General features: G+C 31.1%; 1 long non-coding RNA gene across 1 annotated transcript in view; it reads right to left on the bottom strand.

Moving 5' to 3' along the window:
* Window positions 1–1,069: 1,069 nt before the first annotated feature.
* Window positions 1,070–23,333, bottom strand: part of LOC133319090 (uncharacterized) — a 68,411-nt gene continuing 46,147 nt past the window's right edge. Inside the window, exon 3 of the long non-coding RNA XR_009752796.1 lies at window positions 1,070–1,114. This is a non-coding gene — a long non-coding RNA (uncharacterized LOC133319090). The remainder of the gene's footprint in view (window positions 1,115–23,333) is intronic.

Genomic DNA, 23,333 nt, shown 5'->3' with positions numbered 1-23,333 from the left:
ATATATATTTAAATTTAAAAACCTTTTCAGTAACAGAGAGTTAGTTTATCTTTCTGGACAGAACAGGATGAGTGAACAGGACATTGGCCCAAAAATATAAAAGTCGGAAAAAATTTAACTTTATCAAATCTAAAGAAGTCTAAACGGCATAACTGTTCAATGAGTTTAAGTGTAAGTGAAACCTTTTTTTACATAACAATAAAAATTAAATAAAAGAATTTTATATTATATCTTTTTATAGAAAAATATTTTAGTTTTTAAAAGAGCATCAAATTTACTAATATACGTTTGTTACCACTGGGTACAGCTGAAAAGTTTCAGTGCTATTACGTTATATAAAAAAATATCTTGAAGTTAAACATCACATAAAAGTTTAAGATAAAGAAGAGAAACAGAGTTCCTTAATTAGAATATGACGTACTCAGTATCTTGAAACTTTGAACAGTTTGAAACCTTATATGTTATCAAACAAATAAACTCATTATTACAAAATTTATACTTAACGTGAACATAGATACAATAGTATAGCTAACAAAGCTATTGTGCTTTTTGGAGTCATCCAACAATTATAATTTTAGAAACAATTTGAAATCTCTGTCTGATTATTATTATTATTTCATAAAACAATTTCCAAATATTTGCTTCGTAACAAGAATAGAATTTATCATAAAAAACAAACAATTTTATATAACAAGTATGTAATTTGTATAAAAAAGAATTTTAGTTTTACTTTCTCTTAAATCTGTCTTAAAATATCCTATATACGTTCATTTCAAATTACTTCAATATATTATGTATTTTTCTTAATATAATCATCATCTTCAGCCTATCGGAGCCCACTTCTGAGCAAGGCCTCTTTCTTGCATGGAGAAGGTTAGAGCATTAATCGCCATGCTTGCTCAAGACGGTTTGGCGATTTCAGTCTTATAATTTGAATGTATAATATTTAATATAATATTAAATCTCACTTACATACAAATAGTAAAAGTACTTATTAGGACTTCACCGTTTAATACTTCGCTGTTCGTATATCTGTGAGTCACCACGTTGTATCTCATAAGCCGGTATTGTTAGACAGTTGTAGTTTTCACAGATGATGCCGCTCTAACATGTCCTAGAAATACAATAAAATTAATATTTATGGTTGGTCACGCACATAAATTTTTTTCTTATTTTTACAGACCAGAGAGAATTATACGGATATAATCAATTTGACTCCGCGGTATTCATATAGGTTAAAGTTCAGCAACTTTACATTTTGTTACATTATTTACAACCGTATCTGTAACACGAGTACGAGTATTGTTTCAATTCAAAATAAACTTTGAAAAGAACATTAAAAATTAATGTATAATCATGTTTCCTGCTCATATTTTTCTTTTCATACACAATTGTATCTAATAACTCGTTTTAAACATATGCAAGGAACTTGTAAAAGAAAAACATTTACTCTTTACAACAAAGGAACAGTAAAAAATTTAATAAAAATTGTTTATGAAAAATATACTGCGCAATGTCTATTGAAAAGCATAAAGCCTTGTCGAGATAAGACTGGCTTACAGCAGCTGTTGCGACAGAAATCGGATGGTCAAACGCTTTTCTCACGTTCTGTGTATATAAACAGGTCGCTACAATCTTATATACAATATTAAACTTGATATTTTAATAAATTAAAGTCGTAAGTATACGAAATAAAACTGTCAGTTTCTTACTAAAATACTGGAAGAACTAAATAATTTTTAGACCATTAATTTTATAAGAAGATAAAGTCTTTAAAAACTTATAATATGCACGGCCAAAACAATTAAAAGTTGGTACTGTTACAAACAGATAGGTTATGCCCTTACCCTGTCTCTATTACTGTGACATTTGTTAAAGTTTTAGATATGCTTATTTCTTTCACAGCTAGTTATTATGATATCATTTGACACTATTTCATTATATTAAAATTAATGGTTACTTGTGAATATTTTATAGATTTTTGATCGATTCGTTGATAAAAATATTATTTTAAACGTAAATTTATTTCTCTTATAAAGCCTTCCTCTTAAAGTTCTTACATAATCCATCTGTTATAACTTATTCTACTTTGTTTTTTTTTTCTTTGCTTCGCTCGCGTGTTTAAAGTTTACTTTTTATTTTAAGCATTTGGAATTATTAAAAAGACAAATAAAGTGTATCATTCTACCAACATTAATCACTAAATACAAAATCACCATCAAAACACAGCCACAGGGACACACTAACATATGATTATATTTTTTATATGTTTAGTATATTAATATGATTCCTAAAAAGACCAGAATATTACCTGATAGCTTATAAAACATTATATTCGTCTTCTTCCTCCATCTTTTGCTTTATCTCATATTATTTGTTCAGTTGCCTGTAAAGTATATTCAAACATAAAATTTTCGGCGCACATTCGATACACATGAATGGGATTTTAATGGAATTACTTGTAATTACACTAACGTCGCCAGCTTAGAAACCCAGGACTAATGGATTAACAACATCAGATATAAACAGATCAGATACGACTCAAGTTTTCATCGACTGATTTTAATTTGTTTATTATAATATAAGTAAAGGAACTTTTTTCAAATATTATGAATCATCTAAGAAAATAATGCAAACACTATACATTATTATAGATATAAAAAAAAAAACTAGGTAAAAGGAATTACGCCATGTTTTAATCTGGTCTGTTAAAAAAAAATTGACTAAACATATTAAGCTCTGCATGTTATAAATAATCAATATAAATAAAACAGAAATACGCCAGGTGCTAGAATAAAAAACAACTGTAGGAATTACTCACAATTTTATTAAGGAGAAGCCGAGCATAGAGTCTATTGCGAGATTAAAAAACTGTAGTTTGAAGATTTTGTCTCTGTGACAAAATATAGTAAACGTAAAATAGAAAATTATTCAAACAGCGATAGAGTGTTACGCAATACCGTTACATTCATATTATTTATTGTGTTCCGTAAACCTTAATATGAACCAGTTATATTTGAATGAAAGCTAACAAAATTACGTTTTCCCAGAGACCGTGCGTCCTTATCTTTATAGTATCTGTACATGCTTTTGACTCGTAAAATCGTTTTGTTATAGATGTGTATCAGGCTTAATACGGGTTGGGTCAATTTTTATGGATTGTAGATATCGGATACAATCATTTTATTATAAAGATACTTAAGGGTTTGTAGGGTTCAGTGAATATTACTTAATAGATATTATTTATGTTAGCTTTATGGTTTTGTAAGTTTTTTATTAGTTTCATATAAAAGCCAGCTTTGTATTACATTTACTTTTAAATTGTTGATGTTTTAATTTGAAAGTAAGTAACTTCTAAGACAAGGAATTTAGTTTTGTTAAATAATTTTGAGATTCAGTTAATTCTGAATTATTATCAGACTTACGTTTGTATATTTATTATTAGGAAATAAATTTATTTTTCCTTTATTTATAATTTGGAAATAATATCTCTTGTCAGAAAATTTAATAATCCATACAAATAAATATAATTGTGTCATTATTTGTAATATAAAATTAATCTGTTTTTATTTCTTGCATATCAGTGCATATATTTATCATTATCAGGGGTATACATCTGAAATCCAGTTTTTTAACCGTCAGTAAGTCTTAAATCTAAAACTATATTAGATATAAAACACCAAAAATAATTAGAAAATTAATGAGAAGGAAGGAACAACTTTAAATTTTTTATTATTTTTTTTTTTATTTAATTTGTATATAAAATAATATATATAAAAATATTTATAATCACATTGAATAGAGTATGAATCTCTTTAATGATACCAAAAATAGTATTTTATTTCTATAGCGAAAGTGTCATGAAAGTTTTATTAAATATATTCTTGTCAAAAGCCATTTTATTAAAATACTAAACTTTGTAAATAATTTTGAAAAAAGAAATTTAAATCACTTCAGACTACACTATTATACAAAATAACAAGAAGGCGTCCTACGATCTTGGAACGGTATCTAACATTTGTAACATTTTAAAAAATATTTTTGTAAAACATTTTATAGCAAAAGATTTTCACTCTTATTACTGAGGGATGAGGATTGTTTTCTCTTGAGTGCAGTTTAAATTGACTCCATATCCCAGTTGACAATTGTAAAACAATTTATAGGTTAGTAGTCAGGGATTTGTCCAATTACAGTTCGCTCAAGTTTTCATGTTCAATTGTGTTTGTTATTAAATTTAAGTTCAAGCTTTTTCAAGTTTCAGTTATTTTATTACATCGCATTGTGAATAATTTGAGGCAAGATATATAATTTTTAAACAACATACATATTTATTATATAAATAAAGATCACAGAAGTTCATGTTCACGAGAAATTCCTCGAAACACTTAGTCGTTTATGTTAACTTTGTTCGAGGGCGCTTTAAATAAATTTCAAACGCATTAATATTCATTGATTTTGATCTTAAAATTTTCACTCAGGGATTTCAGTGTATTATTTCACGGGTACACTGTAAACTGCGGACAAACTCCCGCTTGTTTTGCATAATTAGATAAACGGTCCTGCAGGAACTTTGTAGGAACAATGAATTCACTGGTCCATCATTTAAACATTTAAGTAGAAGTTATTAAGTTTTTAGCAATTATATACAATTTCTAGGCTTACAAAAGATTATTATATACAGAAATTGTTTGATTCGTTATTTATACATTAATTATATATTAAATAGTGTTGCGTTATTATATTTTTTTAATATATAGTTTAAGTTATATAAAAACACATTTTTTTTCAAACTTGAATTATTTCAATTAGTGAATTTATTTTTAGAAATGTGTGGAGTTCTTTTCAATGTAAAGAATTTTTTTCCTACCAATTAATAAAATTCATAGCCTTGATCATTTTAAATGATATCTTATAGCCATTAAATATCAATGTAAGAGTATAAGGAGGGAAAAATATTCAAAATCCTTCTTTCCGTACCATCATGCATATATTTAAAATATTACTACTTCAAATACTACAATTAATTACACGAGTGTGTTTTAGCAATTAAACGAAATGGTAAAGATTTAACACAAACTACAACACAGTAACATTTCTGGAACTGTCTGATTAACAATCCTCAAAACAAACACGAGTGACCTATGTAAGCAAAATTAATTTATTTTGCTTCGGATGGAAAATAAAATTATATTTTCTTATTGTATTGAGCAATATACTCGTATAAATATATTTAGACAGTGGTAACAAAATAGATTTCGTATTTATTTATTCCTATAGGCATCAAACCTACACTGGAACAAATTGTTGGTCTTGGTCCTTTACTCGTTATTTTTTAATTAAAATGTTTGACCTATAAAATACATTTAATTGAGAACAAGATATTTATGATTATTTTTTCAACTACCCTCTTTGCCCCAAAATTGTATATATAACAGTGTACGTTTCATTTAGTTCTAGCCTTAAGTACGTGAAGTTAATTGTGTGTACGTTTATGGCCCTCTGCGGTTACATCACAGTAATTACGTTACAGACCTTAGTCTGAAACTGAGGCATCGGACGCTGCTCTGAATCGTGGGAATTCTCTTGAGTATATGTTGATAAACATTTGTCAAAGTATATTTTTAAAACGAATGCTTTTTACATTTTAATACTACTGTTTATACTACTTGCTCGAATTAAATAACACAATATATTACATACAATTAATAAAACGTATCAACAATATCAATGTTTCAGATAACAGTGATATCTCTGCCATTCGATTCTAATTACATTACCATTTCACTATACTACCACTGTTAATTGCTATGAGTATTTTCTGTAAGTAAAATTCACATCACGTCTTCCAATAAACTACTCGAAGCGTTTAGTGGGACGCGCACTGACTTCGAACTGTTCTAGTGTAAGCTTGTAAGATGCTACTTGGATTTATTATGCAGTAATTGTACCGATATCATTACGTTGCTGGTTACGTTTTATGTTTCTTTTGCCCGGGATACAGGATGAACACTGCGATAAAAAAAAAATTGGTTTCCGTATTCATAAGAGGGAAACATTTACAAAAATCTTTATCCTATTATTTTAATCCTACGATGTATGTGGGAATGGTATTGTAACGACTATTTAAAAAAAATATATATTATATTTTCTTTATTCAGTGAACCCACACGTTATATAATATTGAATCAAACTTTGTATAAATAACTTTAAACTGACGCAATTTATTTAACGGAAGGCTTTTTGAAAAGTTTATTTGTATTAACATATATTTTAATACATTGTTTTCTTTGATGGTGGTTTGTTTGAATTTTGAGATCAAACTTTGCAAAAACACTCAGCTTAGAAGAAAATATACGATCAGCTAAAGATCTCAATTCTTAATTCGGAACACCAAGAAATAGTGTTTAAAAACCAAATTCATAAATATTTAGTTAAAACCCAAATATCCTAATAAATATACCAAAGAGAATAACGACGTAAAAACAATTGTATTATAGAAATAACGTCCTGCTCAACAATCTTCTTGACGAAGTTATTAAAAACTACCATATACTACACTAAGGTAAACTGGATTATGAATTCACAATACTTTTGCTTATCAAAGAAATGAAGAAAGTGTAAGTACCGAGTAACAACTGTTGAAGTCACAAACATTTTTCTGCTATAGCATTTCCCGTTCCACTAATGCCATAACGGGCCCTACAAATTACGCCAGCATTCAGAACAAATATATGCACTACGTCCTAACAACTCATTATTTCACTTACGTACATTATTTAAATTAGGTAACAGAGTATTGTTCATTTGGACGCACTTAACTAACTTATATCACTACATGTTTCAGTTTTACTGTTAAAGCTTAAAAATAGAAAATATAATAATTAAAATTAATCGACAGGATCCTTGAATGTACATACGTATTTCACCATTATAATAGTAATCGATCACTGATCTTCTTGACGTGAAAGGACGAAAAAAGGTTCATGAACTGCGCTATCCGTGACATTTATGTTTGATTTCGCAGTTCATGAACCTTTTTTCGTTTTCATGAACTATTTTTAATTGTTCACAGTACTCCGACGTACAGTCAACTTATAAGCCCGATACAAAAATCTATAGCAGGGGTAATATTCATGTAACGTTTCATAAGATTTTCAAATATTAACTCTGCTTGTCAATTGCCAACTTCTCCATGAACATTGCTGTTGCAAAGTAATTGAAAAATCTGGCTAAAATAAAAATGACAAATAATACATGCGAGTCTCATTCAAATATCGCATTATTTATTATAAATAGACTAGTATATAAAAATAAATTGTAATCAAACTAATTCACAATATAAGTTTTATGACGGAAATCAGTTTTAATATTAATATCGGTAATAAAATAATTAAAATCTCACAGGCTGTAACTTGGTGACAAAGTAAAAGACAACTCCACTGAGCTGAACAAGTCTCCGGAGAGTTTTCCGCAATATATGACCCCCTATTTGTTCTGAAATACCCTCCAGCATCCATTCGGTCGTAGTAATAAATTATTTCTCTTCATGACACTGTGCTTTTTGAATTTGGCGAAAAATTTGGTCCCATGTTATATCAAATGAATGATATTTTTATTGTTTTTTTATATGTTGATATAATGATTTAAAGGAGGATATTTAAATTGAAATTTGACAACCGCAATGTTTCTAAAACTATTGTTTATTTTTAGCGAAACGATTATGTTCATCAATTTTAAATTCCTAAGGTTTTTAATTAATATTTACATTAGGCAACATATCATACGATTTGTAATTATAATTATTTTAAGCGATTACAACCGCTATGTATAGAAATATTAATGAGATACTTTTAAAAGGTATTTGATAATACTACTTATTTAATGAATTAACTAACTAACTTAAAATGTCGTAATTTCCAACAAATCAGCTATAAAGATTTGGGTTTGTATTTGAAGTAAAGTAAGAAATAATTATTAAACCAATTTCCTTAAAACATTTTCTTAACAAAGTTTCTAACACTGGAGTTGTTTATAAATCCTCGGAGGAAATATTTTTAGAATAATATAGTTCTATAAAATGTAGTACATAGCTTTATTAAAATGTAAACTTTATGAAAATTAAGTTATTGCTCCACATGGAAACTGTAATTTAGAAAAATATAAAAATCTATTAAAAATCTTTTTTAAGGCTTATCTTGAATTTGACGGCATTAAAGCATGAAAGGGAATTGCCCGAAACTTATTGAAGCAGTCAGATTGTTCAGATTTCGTTTAACATTAGCGAATTCTTGTACAAACCCAACGAATTAAGGGTCCATTTAAACTTTGTAGTCTGATGAGAATTTCATATTTTTCTTAGATGAAAAATAAAGTAGTAATTTATTTAGTACAAATTGATTTGTCTTAGTTTAAAAGTAAATTATTGTTGAAAAATAATGTAATTAACTCGTGTAATTTCCAGTGTTACCGTATCCAAGTCGTATATATTGAAGTCAAAATGCTTCGTTCACCGTCCACACTTATAAAAATTATTCACCATGTATCATTATTTTACAATTCAAAAATAAATATATAGCTTTTCGTAACCTGGGCTGCTGACCGTGCTATAAACATCTCTCCACACTTAATACAAGTCTGATGTTTGTAGGATAAAGTGTATTTCGTTAATGAGTTTACTGAGAAGTGAAGAAGTGTAAAACTAAGAGAGGGTATCAGGAATCAACAGGACGAAATACATAATATTGAATAAAAGACTCGTTTGATACATACTTTCAAAGGCGAATTGAATGCCATCTGAAGTAAATAGTGCTTGAAACTGAGACACTTGCTCGTGTTTGCGACGGCCAAATATGAAACGGATACAAAAGTTTATTTAAAAACCGTTCCTTGCTGTCTTGATATGAATCCTTTATATAAATATTAGCGTTTTCAAGAATTCGTAAGAGAAAAGTTTGTTCAATTGCAACTATAAAAGGGATTGCAAGAAAGTTACGAATTTGCAACAAAGACTTCTCAGTTACTTAGATGACATAAAGCTACGGTGAAGATATTGATCAAATGTGAAACCAATGTTTTTACTGGGTCACTGGCGCTGTGTACAGGATCTGATTTTATTAATAGTAACCACCACTAATGCACAGCAATAGAAGCATTTCAGTGGTGTGATCCCATAAATAATTTCTTATATTAAAAGCGGATTTGTGGCCAGAACAGTAAAAGTCCCTCCAATTGCTTACATCTAGAAAGTCTGAATTAATTTAAGATCCCTTAAGGGGACGAGAGTGTAAATATGGAGATTGTCTACATACAAATGGTAAAATAAGAAGGAAGAAAGAGGATATTTTTTTCATTCATCACATTTATGAACAATGAAAATAGTAAAGACGATAAGACGGTAAGACATATTAAAACAACGCCGCTGGAAATCTAGCAGTAATCGTTGAACAATGAGATGAGTAGTTTTTTGTAGTAACCCTCTGCCAGCGTCTATATATGACAATGAAATCAATTTGTAACCGCATGAAATATAGTAAGAGAATTTTAAATAGCATGCAGAATTTCAAAGTCCATAGCTTTAAAATCAAGTGCGACTGATACTTTGACTCGTTGTTCCTACAAATTAGATCTAACAACGTTCCTCCTTTCATAGAAAATCAAAAAATTGATAATATTTTCAATTGATGAAGATAAGTCGTCGAATAACCTGAATAAGCAAAAGCTTAAAGGATAAAGGAAAAATCCTTCTACTACCTTGTTCACCTTATTTAATCCCATCGTTTTAGGCTAATTACCTAAAAATATCTATGACCAACTATATAATTATATTAAGTACATGCCAAATGTATTTATTTTTTTCATTCTAAGACAAAGAACAAAAATTAAATTATAATATCAACAATCTTTTTAGTTTCCACGTATAATTTTCGGCCTACTCTTTTTAAATATAGTTAAGTTCAAATGTTATGATATGAAATAATGAAACTAGTATCCACAATGAACTAATACAGTAACTGGCACACCACACTAACTAGCTAGTTATATAATACCAAGTTAGACAATGACTTTGAAAATTTCCTGTTTATTTTATTAACAATTTTAATTGAATTCTTCGCAAATAGTGAAATGGAAGTGAAAATAACGAAACAATAACGCATAAACGGACAAACTGAATGGACCGTTACACTTGGAATGTTAATGGAAAAAGCGAAAAACTGTTACATTCAAATATTTGGAATTCTCAAATCTATTTTAATGGGTACATCTGATAAATTACATTAAAATAAAGTCTTGGTTTTTTGTATGTTTGTTTTTATTTTACGAATTTATTTATAATACATTTAGTAAATAATTTCAAAATTATTTTATTATAATATACCATTTTTGTTTTATCGAAACGTGCAAGGGCGAAATAAACTTACAAAAGGATTCCAACACGACCCGTTCCTCTTTCTGAGTTTTTTTCGTTTACGCTTTATAAGAAACTTATTGACCCTTTTAGATTCGGAAGGCGTTGGAAGTAATTTTGTATCGAAATCGCTGAAGTAGGGTTAAGTGAAACTTGGAAGATATTGGCTAGTACAGAAATTTAACATTTAACAGGATATTGTAACCTTATGTATACCTACATGTAATAGAAGATTTGTTTTATTCATATATTAAAACAACGCTGGTGTATTTAACATAATTTTTATTAAAATATGAAGAAACCTGCATTATAACTGTGTATGTCTGAAATAGAAACTCTGAGTATTTATGCTCTTTCGTGATAAATAAGTTTAACTAATTATAAAAGATTATCCACTGAAATGTCGGTCATGCTGTATTGTTTTTCTAAGAACTTAATGATGTTGTTAGAAGGAAAGACAGACGAAAGAAACTTCTTTAACTCTTTCACTTATCAAGCACTCCTTACCTTAATAAAAACATGAATCTGATTATAGATCTGCAGTGTTTACTAAAATTTTCTCATGATATGTTTAAATTTCAGAGATTATGGTAGACTAGGTTTGCATATGCTCCTAGCAGTGGATATGGTCTTTGAATTTTATTATTCATTAAAAGATTTTTTTTTAATATTGACGTTGGCAGCGTTATTATGCACCTCCTATATTTAGTTGATAATTATGGCTATGAAATTTAATCGATAATATTTCATTAACTTATTATTTGCTTCCTCTACCATATTTGCATAGTGTCGTTTATACATTCTTAACTTCACGTATGTAATTTTTAAAGTAATGATATACTATAATTATTAGAATGCCGATCAAAATTAGAAAGTCTATTAAGGACTCTTATAATTTACATCTATAAAGAGCTCTACAGAATGATATCCTGCAATAAGACATGACGTTCTCTAAAACATTATCCTCTCAGGCGTCACTGCCCTTCATCGTTATGTTAATGGCAAAAAAGACCAATTTATGTCGCGAGCAATCTCATTGTTTTTGATTAAAATTATTATTGTTCTTTTTATATTGTCGTACATCCAATCTTCATTTTAGTTGAGTTGACTTGCTTTTAAATTTTCCTACGTTCTTGTCATCATTCTACCTAACATTGTTTATTAGTACAAAGTATTTATAAGATTTAAAATTAAAAGTGTATAATTTAAGTTGCTAAAGAGAAATCCAAACTTTTTTTATATTTATGAATATTTAATTTTTCAGTTTTTATACATTATAAGAATATCAAAAGACAACTTACATTAATTTTTCTATATAATTTTAGGTGGTAGAGCCTATCTGTGGTCAAGTTGCGACAGCTCGAACAAGGGCTGGCTCGACCGGAGAAGTACCACCCCTCACAGAAGATTGGTGTGAAGTGGCTTTTAGTGGCTGCGTTTCGTCCGATGAGTGGGAGAGCCGGTTGTCCTTTCCGTGTTCCCACCCTTTCCTGCCATTTCCTTATTCCCTCCCTTTTCCTCAACAATCATGGTTGGCAACGCATCCGCAACATCTATGATGCGGATATCCATGGGCGACGATCAATACTGCCCATCAAGTAGGCCGTATGCTCGTTTGCCACCTTTCACATAAAAAATTATAATAATATAATTTAAGTAATGAAGCAACAAGATACTAAAATAGCTTAAAAATATGTTCTGAGACTCTTGGTGGGCCAAGAATGTTTTCAACCACAAGTTTCGTGAATTTCAATGTACACATAATTACTATATGCGATATTTTTTAATTTTTTAATGTCTCTATTAGTAGAAATAGATTATGCCTCCAGTTACTTTATAGGGACATTGAACTCCAGTCACATTCGTAAAACCATGAGTAAAAATTAGTTATATTTAATAAAACGAGTCGGCGATTCTTTGTCAACAATCTGTTTTCATTTTACTTAATATATTTAAAATATATATTATATATTTTTTTCTTAATAGATATTTAGATTAGTTAAATGTCATAAATCTGTTCTGTATTATTTAAATAACCTAAATTATAATTTCCGATAAACAAACCTGGTAATAATATTTATTAATTAAATGTTCAGATAAAATATTTAGATTTTATTTCCAGAGATATTTTTAAACAAAAATGAAGTTGCGAATGTAAAGGATTTTTTCGAACAGTAATTTTTTGTTCGCGCTATTTCTCAGTTTAACGTTTTTATTCCATTTGTCTGGCTGTGCGTCACAATTGTTTCGTTACTGAACCAATTTACTCCATAAAAATTCAAGGATTAAATTAGTAAAGTGCTTGGTTATGATTGGTCTGGTGTTTGAGCATAATATAAAAAAATGTTTAATAATAAAATTTATACTTCCGAAAGTATATGCAATGTTTAAAGGGTCGTTTACATTATCGTATGCAATTTTGACCATCGCAGTATTTAACCAAGTACCTATAAATACCAGCTGTATTTCTTATATTTCTACGTCCTCATTTGCGGATTTTAAGTTAAAAGCTCTTTTTTCTGATTAGTTTATTAATATTTTCGGGTAATGTGAAAATCACATCTCGTCTGCCTGTGAACACGGTTGCTGCAAAGTAACTGAAACTTCGGCAGTATGTAGTTATTAAAATAATAAAATACGCGTAGTGATCCGAAAAATATTAGTATCATTTAAATGAATACTAGCGAAAGTCTTAGACCTCATTATAAAAATTGTTGCTTTAATCTTAATTAAACTTCAGTTTCAAAATTCCAAAATAAACATCTTCAACAATTTATATGTTTGATCGTAAAGTATTCACTTGGAACTAATTTCATGCTTAAATGGTGTTCTTTCCACTTTCCATTTATTTTACTGATGTATTTCCTTGATGGTTTCTTTAGTATTGATCATGTGTTCATTGTTTATTTGAATATTACTTGAATATTGAACCTAATTAAACAACAGGATTTTACACGCCACGGCTACCCATTTTTGAAGAATCGAAACGGATAATACCGCAATAATTTTGCTTCCACAAGAGAAACTGTAAATTGTTAAAAGGAATATACTAAATATATATATAGCATGTCACGTTCTAGTCAAACTTTTTTTTAACGTCATGGATTTAAAAAATAAAACAATAACGATTCGGTTAGTATTTTTTTAAATTTAGAAGGCTACACATATGTACGTGATGTACGTGGGGTTATTTAATTCTAATAAAAAAATAAAATAGTAACGAAAAGACTTGCTATATCTATGGGAAGGCAGTTGGAACTGCTAGGCATTTGTTAGTGGCATGTAAGGTACTCCTGGATAGCGGTCAATACTCGCGTCGTCACCATAGGGTTCTGGAAATCATACGTGAAACGGTTAGTCTTTCGGTAGCCAGAGTGCAGAACGGAATAACCACAAACAAGCGATCAGTAGGTTTTGTGAGAGAGGGCACTAGGGCTATAATGATGGATACGTATGAAAAACGGCCTCGGCCTCCAGACCAGACATCTTTATATATTCGCGAATTTTAAAGCGCGCTGTGATGATAGAGCTTACGGTTCTTTGGGAAACCAACATCGCCAAAGACCACGCCATCAAGGTCAACAAATATTACGAGCTCACTAACGAACTCACTTGACATAGGTTCATCGTGCATTTATACGCGGTAGAAGTGGGAGCGAGAGGTATAACGGCTAAATTTCTCTACAACCTATTAAAAGACTTGGGCCTGTCCAGAACTCACATCAATTCATTCTTGGAACGTACTTCGAAATCAGCCCTAGTAGGTTCTTTTCTAATTTGGTTAGGTAGGGAGAGGAGCTTGGACAGTAGTGGTGAGCGTTTAACACGCCTTAGGTAAAGGCTCCTTAAACCTACAACTGGGTCGCAAGTCTCAGGCACTGTTGAAGCTCCTCTCCTGCAACGCGATGGACCCGGCACCCGCACGAAATCCATTGAATGCTAAGAGGTTTCGTCTCAATCAAAAATATATAAAGTCTTAATTATAAAGATTAATGTTTGATATGTAGAATAACCAAAAACTGGTTCTTAAAAAGATATTTTATACTATTTTCACTGTGTACTTGTTTCGGTCTAGTTCTCATACTAGACTACGACTTATGTTAATCGAAACTTAATAAATACCTATAATCTAAATATTGTATTTTACTGTGATCTACATCTGATTTATCTTATATAAATACCTACTAGATAAAACATGGTTTTCTTTAAAAGAAAACAATAGAAAAACTTAAAATTAAACAGTTAAAGAGTTCTCTCCATAACAAGGGCGTTAACCCAAAAAATCTTTCCTAACTTTCAAGATTTAAATTACGATTGATATTTAAAAATAATGAATATCTTGATACTGCTAGAAAAGACAAATCCAAGATGACTATTACTTTTCAGCCAAGTAACTTATGACATCCCAGCAAGTATTTAAAGATGCTTTGACTGTCCATTAACGTGTGACTTAAAAGAATAAAAACTTAATAGAACGTGTGACTTAATAGATAATATTGTAATAATCAAAAAACATACCAAACCATTATTAAATTACAAGGTTTAGGGTTACACTGCGTATTCATCTTAGAAAATAAAATGAGGATTACTTTTTACAAACTAAAAACAATATTGAGATGAGTTTGAATGCGTAATTTGACTTTACTAATTACTAATGTTTGAGTGCTTGTTATATCTCTGAGTAGTTTACAACTAATTCATGATAGAAGGATTGTTCTAAATGTAATTATGTCATTAGGCTAAATCTTATAATTAGACATTTACATATACGTCCGAATACTTGAATTTAAGTATATAAACAATATGAGGTAATACGAAACTAAATTAATAAATAACCACAAATATAACAAATAAGTTTATTATAACTGAACAATTCCCTGGAGTATGAAAGCTTTAAAGTCGCAGCAGCTGGTGGCGGCTTCTTGGCAAGTAATTATCCGTATTTCGACGCTGGCCTACGCTTTTAAAAGACGACTTACAAAGTTAGTTCCAGTAACTTAGCCGCACAGACGAGTTGGTTCTTCCATACTATAATGGAAAACTCAGTGCATATTGCATAATCTTTAAATTTTAATACTTCAAAATATACTAAAGCTATTACAATTTAAGCTTTGAAAAGATTTTGTTCAAACAATGGAAAAATAGATGTCTAATTAATAAAACAATCTAGGTCAGACTTGTCAAAGTGAATGGAAATTTTTAAAACTGGGACAAGTTAAGCAAAATGTACTTTTTCAAATTAAAAGTTTCTAACAAGATTTTCTATAATATTCATATTTATTTTATTTACATTCTAGTGAATATTAATATACTTCTAATTAAATATTTTTGAATACTGTACAGTATTTCATAGTTGAATTTTAACAAACTGAGAGAAACGAGTCTCTTGGTAAATTAAAATTGTTTAAACGAAATTTGAAAAGAATCAAATCTAATTATTTCAGTTTTTAAGCTTATATCGCGGAACGAGATGAACAAAACAATTAATATACATTTACAAATATTCTAAGTGCCTCATCTCTCGATTTATTAAAGCATTAAATTCACTCAGTAAAATAAAATTGTGAGATATCTCACATAAATCAAGAAGGTAAATGAGAATGGAACGGAAAAATAACCATTAGAGCAGTCTTTTGGAAGATCAATGCGACGAGATTTATTAAATTCATTCTATTTTACAGTGTTATAAATTTGCCTCTATTTATGATTGCTTTATAAATTGCATTAGCATTATTGCAGTCTAGTATTAAAGTATACATTTTCCCTAACATCCCCTTTAAAAAAAAGAGACAATAAAATCCTCTTTTAAAGAAGTCCATTAGGGTAATATGTACTAAATAAGACTACAATATTGTAAAGCATACAGTAAGTTTAATTTATCTTATATAAAATATCTATTTAAAAATGCAATGAAACAAAAAAGATCCGCTTTAACTTTTACAAAAGTAACAAATGTTATTACCACACCTAATTGAGAAAGTTCTTTAATATTGTCTTTGGTCATTGTTCATTGTGAAGTATATTTTAGTATTCCCCCATCCCGACAATTATAAAAGTTTTAATTGTTTGTACTTTGGTAATTAGACGAGAAAGAACTCATGAGCATCAGAATTACTAAAGGGAAGTTACAAAATTCGAATCCGTCACGTTCGGAAACGTTCAAACTTTTGAATTAGTGAAAACAGTTAAGTCGAGAATTAAATCCGCGTATTATGAATCAAACCTCGTTAAGCGTTTTAAAGCACAAATAAACTTATTTAAATTTTCTCACTCTTGGTTAGTGCCTTTCTTGCGTGAAGCATTTCAAGAATTCCCATCCTTACAGATATAAACTGTACATAATTATTATGTTATATTGTTAGAAAATATATCCATTAAAAGTTTCGTTTAAAATAAGTAATGTTTTTTTGTTAATACTAATTTTAAAGGTGTATAAATATCATAAATAACAGATAATCAATTTAAGATATGTCATGCAAAATGAAGTTGTATGATTCAAAATAAATACTTCCAATACAGGTTGTTTTTTATGTATTCAAAACATATGAAACAATTTATAAAATAATTATAAAGAATCCTCTATACTGCAATCAGCACGATTTTTTTTGTAAAAAGAAAGTAAAAAAGCAACTAAATATTATATTTAGTTTAAATATGCACAAACACAAACATACAAACAGAAAAAATTACTTAACGATTTGCGCCATAAAATAACTTTTTAATGTAAATTTTGTAATATGCAGTAAAAGTAAATGAAAATAAAGTAAAAGGGGTTTTGTTTTTCGTCAATTGTCTCAAATCTAGCAAAAAAGAGGTGGATGTCTACCATATAGCCAATTAGGAGAGGCTTCGTCGTTAAATCTTACATAATAAGGTGCTGAGTGCGAGCCTAAAAAATTTGTTACTGTCATTTTAATAATAAATCCCTTATTATTGCTATATTTAAATTAAGAAACTTCAGGAGTTGTATATCATATTATATAAAGGATGTTTTAGACAAAGAAAGTTTTACCGTGCTAGTACCTATTAAGTTACTCCTCGTCATATTAATTAGATGTTCAAACTTTTAGAAACTGTTTTTGTTTTGCTCATCAAACATAAAGACAATGGAAGTTGAGTTGAGTTTGACATTTTCAATATATTCATGAGAAATAAGCTATATATATCATAAAAGAGATAAAAGGTATAAAAAATACATTAACATGTATTAAAAATTTTCGCGAGTACATAAGTAATATATTTATATCTAGTAGAAAATAAGTAAAAACAATATTTATATTTTCGGTGCTCAAATCTGTTCCATAAGCTGTATAATGAGGATTAAAATATGTTTACAATATCATATATATTTTATTTATAATTGCAATTACCAAATTAAAATCATCAATAAAAAAAAGCATTTAATCTTTTTTAATTATAAATACTTAACAAAACCGAGGAAATTATGGTGATTTCGATGAAATTAATTATTACAAAAATGACGCCGGATCATAATTAATCAAATTTATACATTCTTTTTCCAGAAAATAAAAATATTCGATTTTAGTAGAAATTTTTTTATTATGACTTCTTGAGATCGTCCAGGAAGTCTCTTATACTATAAAATTTTTATGTGGATGGAACTTTATATCACAACTCATGGTTAATGAGAGTCTGATTCTGTATTGCTGGCTTCTTCACAGATTCAACTGCTATAGCTGACTTTAAATAAGACGTCGTAGAGTAGCTTGAAACTGTTCAGTGTGCAAATAAAATTGTTCTAATAATTTTATAATTCTAGTTAGGTAATTTCTGCATCAAAAAAACACTCAAAATCTAGAAAAACAAGTTTAATTAATTACTTCATCACCTTCAAAGGACGCAAGTATATCAGCGGTTGTATGATACGGGTGCTATTACGTTATACGGTGAGAACAAATGGAACAGATAGAGATGGGTCGTATATCTCTTTACAAAAATATTTTAAAATATTTCGCCATTTGCTTGTATTTCTTTCTTTTATTTGTCTATAACATCCGACTTCAATATCAACATTGAACAATTTTATTCGTAAATAGTATCTATTAATAGTCGTTGACCATGTGCATCTGCTATGATTTATAAAATCAAATTATTAAACTTTTATAACAAACTCAAATTGTTGCCATACTTCAATCTAAATAATGGATCTCATAATTTTCAATATACAAAATGAAAGCGAGAGTCTAAGACTTTTAATCTGTCCGTTAGCTAAAGACCACGGACTAACCCACCAAAAAACTCGTCATGCACACAATAGTTCCATAATCCGATCATTTTGTTCATTTTGAATCTATTATTAATATATTTCATATAACAATGTCATTTAAAAAGAGCTTTTTATAAAAATCTTTTCCTTTATAAAACGAAAAGATTTTTATAAAAGATTTATTTCGTTTTACTCACTCTTCATATAGCTTATTCAATGTTAGATGTAACAATATTTCATCTCCTTTGTCTTGACAATAACACAATTTGACAGATTTATTAAAAATAACTAACTTCGTCTTCTTTGTAATAAAATATAACTGAAATTAAAAAGTTATAAGTCAATTGCTATAGATATTTTGTATAAAGTATTATCATACCATACCCAACCGCAAAACATATAAAGGATATAACTTATTTAACATTCTGCTCGAGATGTCGACGCTTAGAAAAGTTTTAATCACTCGTACTTTCATAATTATATCTAAAAGGCTCATGAGCAGATAAATTATTGAAAGCATCTAAAAATCAGGACATTTATGTAAAGAATTTGTAAAATTTATTAACACTTATGAAGTATAGAATAGCTTAAAAACATATATTATATTTTACAACTTTCGTAAACATATAGAAGGTTAATAAGAATTTTTTGTTTGTTGTCCGGTTGGAAAATTCTCATGGAGCTCCGCCGCCCTCGGAGAAGGGCGAAGGGGACTGTCAGACTCTTACTGACTAAAAACCAACCTGTGTTCTTCATGTAGCCATGTGTCAGTGGGGCCGGTATCGCCGAAGCATTCGTCGCCAACCCCCGACAGGTATTGACCCACCAGATGGTCAGGTGGGCCCTGTCACCCACTCTGCGGCCGTCATCCGGCCACAGGACTCAACAATGAGGCGCGCGCGAAACACACACCGCCGCCTCGAACCCTGCAGCTGTTTTCGGACGACATGATGCCCCGAATCTGCCGTCCAGAGGCCGAGCTCTTCGGTGGCCGTAATTCGGCCACCCTTCGGCACCCAATGCGTATGCTGCGGGAGGGAAAATATAAGGCAGCCTCTCTTTCCCTTTCCGCCACCTTCTTTGCGAGCATCACAGCCTCGCAAAGGGTGGCGACCCTACCATAGCTCACACTACAGCCGGAAGCGAGAGTTTTCCCGCATCACCTACGGCCGCGACCAAGTCACGGTGCTGCTCGGCCCAAGCTGGGCACTCGGCCAACGTATGCAGCGCCGTATCGTTGCGGCCGTCACCACAATGTTGGCACTGGGACGTCTGCTTCCAGAAATCTATCATCCCGAAACACCCATGTCCGGTAATGGCCACTCCTCTAAAACGGGCCTTACCGCCGCTACAGCCGCGTGCCCGCCGTAGGTTGCGCTAAGCACGTCTACCACTCTGCCACTAGGACCTGGCGGAGCTCCGCCGTCCCTGCTTCAATCTGTTGAGCATCAGGCATTCACCTCGCTCGACCGCCTCCACAGGCCACCAATAGAGCGACGTGAGAAGCTTCGAGGTCCCAGGGGGGGGGATCCGGCTAGGAGGCTCACTGCCTCAAAGGAGGTTGTACGGTACCCTCTTACGACCCTAATAACCATCACGCGCTGCGGCCTTCGCAGCGCAGTGACGCTGGACTTCATCCAGCAACACGATTGGCGTATACGCAGATGGTGAGTCTGCGGGGCGCCCCTCTTTTTAAGTAGGACTAGCTTTCCTGTCTTCCACCGGCTTGGAAACTGGCCCCGCTCCAAACATGCGCTTAAGAGCCTCGCTAGTCGGGGCCCGAGAGCCTTCATGGCTAGGACCCAAGCCCGGCCGGAAATGCCATCGGGTCCTGGGGCGGCGTTCTTGCTCCGAGTTACCGCCACTCTCAAATCTACCCGGGTCACTTCGGGCATGTCATGTTCAATGGCATCTTCCGCCTAGGGCAAATTGTGAGGTGGAACCACAACCGGTGGTGTGTGTTCCGGTCTCGACGGAAACAACACACAAATACCCTCCTCCAGAAACTGTGTTTGGAGACTCCGGGACAATGGGGGAGCCCATCGACGTAACTTGCTCAGTACCATAAGGTAGGGTCGTCCCCAAGGCTCTCGATCCAGAGTCTCCAGCCGCACTTCATTGGCCTGGGTCTTTGCCTAGACAATGGTTAGCTGGAGGGCTTTCTTCGCCTCTCTATAGCGGTTGTATAGTTCCGCATCTTCCTGTTCTGCCGTCGCTGTAAAGGGACAACGGCATCTTCTTCTTTGGAACCTCGCGTACCGACGTCTTACGACTGCGACTACCAGTACACTTAACGGCTGGATGGTAACGGCCGAACTCGGAGTATACCAGCGTCGCAGATGTGCGAAATGCTCTCCCGGATAATAAGAAATATTCCACAACAAATCATTAATTGCTCTATCATAACGTTGCCATTTAGGGTACCTTTTAGTAACATCTAAATATTATTTTCTTTTTAGGGATCAATTCGCGTTTTTCATATTAAAAAAATTCTCGTGTAATCGGCAATAACCATGATCACGAGAAAATGTGACAAAAGTATCTGTCAAGTATCCTTGTTCTTTAACAATTAACAGCCAAAGATTTCTAACTGGTACTACCTATGATGTACGCAGAATCCGCTTACTAGGGTTTGAGATGTGGTTGTGTGGTCACAGACACGCTATTTATATTTTTCATTAGTGGAGCCAAAATTTTGTATAATTGCCAGAAATCATCTCCTTTTAAATCAGGACATTTTTAAATTATAATAGCCTCACAGATTAATCTGTCTTCATCATCTAATTTTTCGAAACCAACTGAAATGGCTTGGCTGTAAGTTTACACACTGCTGACCTCCACGCCCGTCTGATTTAATGTCAGACATATATTATTGTAGCCTTTCGCCGACGCTTTTCTTCGTTGTTAAATATATGACAATTTCTATGAATTGTGACTATTCACATTCATGTTTTAATGCACCCACTTCTTGTAAAGGATTACTATTCTTTAGATGGTTTATATATTGTTTCAATTGACATGTATAAGATATGATTTATTCTGTTAAAAACTACCTTCCCATGTCGTAACATGGAAGGTTATCGCTCAGTATGTGTGGCTTTAGATGGTTTTTGCGGAGCTTACGAAGCACGGGTTGATTTACGAAAGAGACGGAATGTCTGTATACTATAGCTGAACTTCTAGAATCTAGATGTTCAAGTTTGCAAAAGTTTTCTGAAACAAAGATTGGAGAAGGGTAGCTAAATGGCTAGGTTGGTAGTGATGTTTCATTGAAATACCATTCTATATACATAAGTGGGTTTCCAATAAACAGTATATTCCATAGTACATACTGATTTTGTACGTCCCTGGTGATAATATCCTGATAATAAGTTTGACTAGTTTATATGGATATGAATCAATCTGTTTCACTATAAAACGGAAAGAAATATCTGGTTTACGTTTCTTACCCATACAATTCAAATAATTTTGCACACGTGTAATTGGTTACCAACAAATAATTGGTTACTGCGAAAGAATTGAAATGTGAATTAAAATTTACAATTGTTAAAAATACAAAATAACTGCGAAAATCATAGTTTTATTGAAATGTTTACTTCTAAAACATCACTATTTGAACTTTTGAAAACATACCCGTATGCTATCCTCTTTATTAATTGAAAATTTGCACAACACATATATATTTTATTTCAATTTATCACAATTCCGTAACAAAATTGATGGCATTTTAGGTGGAATTAATATTTAGAACTATATATTACTCTTTGATATAAAGTTAGTTACACGTGGAAACAACAATTAATTCAAATCAACATATTGTTACAAAACATATCAATCTAAGCCCAAATATTCTAATCCAATATCTGATGGTGATACACGTCGCTAATCCATTAGCAGTAGGACCAGAAACTAAACGCGTTAGTGGATTACAAGTAATACCATTAAAATCTCATCCATCTGGGCTATCGAGTCGCTGTCAAAAGTTTTGTAGGTTTGAATGTACTTAAGAAATAATGTATGTTTAATTCAACAATACATATATTGAAGTTATGTAATTTTTCCAGAAAATAAAGTAATTTTTAATGTTGTTTCTAACACAGTCCTTTACGTATTTCATTTTCATATATGGATACCAGAGAATGTAGGGCTTTAATATAAAAAAAATATAATACCCCATTAGCAAATAAGCCTCGAATTAATCCATTTTATGTAATTTATCCTCAGGTCTAAAAATACTTTATATGTCCTCACGAACGTATAACATAATATAATATAACGTACATTAACTTTAAAGTAATTCTTTTTTAATGACAACAAAATTCATTACAACCTAGATTTTTTTTCTTAAATCAAAAACAGATAATACAAAGATGTATTCTGTTTTACATATGTGCAATTTCTTACAACACTTAAAATCAAAGAAAGGTTCCTGTAATACTAATTAACACGTTACTGTGCTATTCAATTCCATTCCGCCATGTCACACATTACCGTAAATAAATATATTATTTTGCTATAGAAGACTACATGATTTTTTTAGTTTTCCAAATATATATATTAAATCATTGTTTAAATTTCCTGTTTTGCAAGATGGATCATTTTCTTTCTTGCCTGTACATTGAGTATTATTGTAAATGGCTTGTAATTATAGTGTTATTACCTGTACTAACTCTAGGACCCGCACTATTATCTTCACAGTTC

Source organism: Danaus plexippus, chromosome 12 (genome assembly GCF_018135715.1).
Source record: "Danaus plexippus chromosome 12, MEX_DaPlex, whole genome shotgun sequence".
In the NCBI taxonomy this organism is placed as follows: domain Eukaryota; kingdom Metazoa; phylum Arthropoda; class Insecta; order Lepidoptera; family Nymphalidae; genus Danaus; species Danaus plexippus.
This window is presented reverse-complemented; position numbering and strand designations above follow the sequence as displayed.